This window comes from Chaetodon auriga, unplaced genomic scaffold, assembly GCF_051107435.1.
Source record: "Chaetodon auriga isolate fChaAug3 unplaced genomic scaffold, fChaAug3.hap1 Scaffold_174, whole genome shotgun sequence".
NCBI classification, from domain to species: Eukaryota; Metazoa; Chordata; class Actinopteri; order Chaetodontiformes; family Chaetodontidae; genus Chaetodon; species Chaetodon auriga.
In genome coordinates, this window is record NW_027481951.1 from 37,501 (window position 1) to 40,000 (window position 2,500).

A 2,500-nucleotide genomic window follows, 5' to 3' on the forward strand; every position below is an offset into this window, starting at 1 on the left:
AATGAGAGTGGAGGCAGGAGGAAAGGAAAAGGGTTAGGCTGGGAGCCAGCCCTGTGAAGGGTATAGAGCTGGTCCGGCGTGCCACGGCCGGGACGAAAACCGCATCGTTCGTCCTGAATCGGAGGTTGGACTGTGTATGCACAGTATAGTATGTGGAATATATACAAAGGTTGAGAATTTTTAAACAAAAATAAAAGAAAGTAATTGTGAGAAATAAAGAAAAGTAAAAGAGGTTGCTGTATGCCTGGAAAAGGCCGGAAGCCTCCCCACGGCTGTGAGAAGGCCAGGGGGTCAGGCCTGGAGCCAGCCCCCAGCAGGAGTAGCAGGCTGGGGGTCCTGGAAAGGCTGGAAACCTCCCCGTGGCTGCGAGAAGACGAGGGGGTCAGGCCTGGAGCCAGCACCCAGCCTGCTCCTCATGCTGGGGGCCTGGAAAAGGCCGGAAGCCTCCCCACGGCTGTGAGAAGGCCAGGGGGTCAGGCCTGGAGCCAGCCCCCAGTACGAGTAGCAGGCTGGGGGGCCTGGAAAGGCCAGACGCCTGCCTGTGGCTGCTAGAAGAAGACGAGGGGCTCAGGGCTGGAGCCAGCACCCAGCACGAGTAGCAGGCTGGGGGGCCTGGAAAGGCCAGAAGCCTCCCTGTGGCTGCTAGAAGAAGACGAGGGGGTCAGGGCTGGAGCCAGCACCCAGCACGAGAAGCAGGCTGGGGGGCCTGGAAAGGCCAGAAGCCTCCCTGTGGCTGCTAGAAGAAGAGGAGGGGGTCAGGGCTGGAGCCAGCACCCAGCACGAGTAGCAGGCTGGGGGGCCTGGAAAGGCCAGAAGCCTCCCTGTGGCTGCTAGAAGAAGACGAGGGGGTCAGGGCTGGAGCCAGCACCCAGCACGAGTAGCAGGCTGGGGGGCCTGGAAAGGCCAGAAGACTCCCTGTGGCTGCTAGAAGAAGAGGAGGGGGTCAGGGATGGAGCCAGCACCCAGCACGAGTAGCAGGCTGGGGGGCCTGGAAAGGCCAGACGCCTGCCTGTGGTTGCTAGAAGAAGAGGAGGGGGTCAGGGCTGGAGCCAGCACCCAGCACGAGTAGCAGGCTGGGGGGCCTGGAAAGGCCAGACGCCTGCCTGTGGCTGCTAGAAGAAGAGGAGGGGGTCAGGGCTGGAGCCGGCACCCAGCCTGCTCCTCGTGCTGGGGGCCTGGAAAGGCTGGAAGCCTCCCCGTGGCTGTGAGAAGAGGAGGGGGTCAGGGCTGGAGCCGGCACCCAGCCTGCTCCTCGTGCTGGGGGCCTGGAAAGGCTGGAAGCCTCCCCATGGCTGTGAGAAGATGAGGGGGTCAGGGCTGGAGCCGGCACCCAGCCTGCTCCTCGTGCTGGGGGCCTGGAAAGGCTGGAAGCCTCCCCATGGCTGTGAGAAGATGAGGGGGTCAGGCCTGGAGCCAGCCCCCAGCACGAGTAGCAGGCTGGTGGGCCTGGAAAGGCCAGACGCCTGCCTGTGGCTGCTAGAATAAGAGGAGGGGGTCAGGGCTGGAGCCAGCAACCAGCACGAGTAGCAGGCTGGGGGGCCTGGAAAGGCCAGACGCCTGCCTGTGGCTGCTAGAAGAAGAGGAGGGGGTCAGGGCTGGAGCCAGCACCCAGCACGAGTAGCAGGCTGGGGGGCCTGGAAAGGCCAGACGCCTGCCTGTGGCTGCTAGAAGAAGAGGAGGGGGTCAGGGCTGGAGCCGGCACCCAGCCTGCTCCTCGTGCTGGGGGCCTGGAAAGGCTGGAAGCCTCCCCGTGGCTGTGAGAAGATGAGGGGGTCAGGCCTGGAGCCAGCCCCCAGCACGAGTAGCAGGCTGGGGGGCCTGGAAAGGCCAGACGCCTGCCTGTGGCTGCTAGAAGAAGAGGAGGGGGTCAGGGCTGGAGCCAGCGCCCAGCACGAGTAGCAGGCTGGGGGGCCTGGAAAGGCCAGACGCCTCCCTGTGGCTGCTATAAGACGACGAGGGGGTCAGGGCTGGAGCCAGCACCCAGTACGAGTAGCAGGCTAGGGGGGCCTGGAAAGGCCAGACGCCTGCCTGTGGCTGCTAGAAGAAGAGGAGGGGGTCAGGGCTGGAGCCAGCACCCAGCACGAGTAGCAGGCTGGGGGGCCTGGAACGGCCAGACGCCTCCCTGTGGCTGCTAGAAGAAGAGGAGGGGGTCAGGGCTGAAGCCGGCACCCAGCCTGCTCCTCGTGCTGGGGGCCTGGAAAGGCTGGAAGCCTCCCCGTGGCTGTGAGAAGGTGAGGGGGTCAGGCCTGGAGCCAGCCACTAGCACGAGTAGCAGGCTGGGGGGCCTGGAAAGGCCAGACGCCTCCCTGTGGCTGCTAGAAGAAGAGGAGAGGGTCAGGGCTGGAGCCGGCACCCAGCCTGCTCCTCGTGCTGGGGGCCTGGAAAGGCTGGAAGCCTCCCCGTGGCTGTGAGAAGATGAGGGGGTCAGGCCTGGAGCCAGCCCCCAGCACGAGTAGCAGGCTGGGGGGCCTGGAAAGGCCAGACGCCTCCCTGTGGCTGC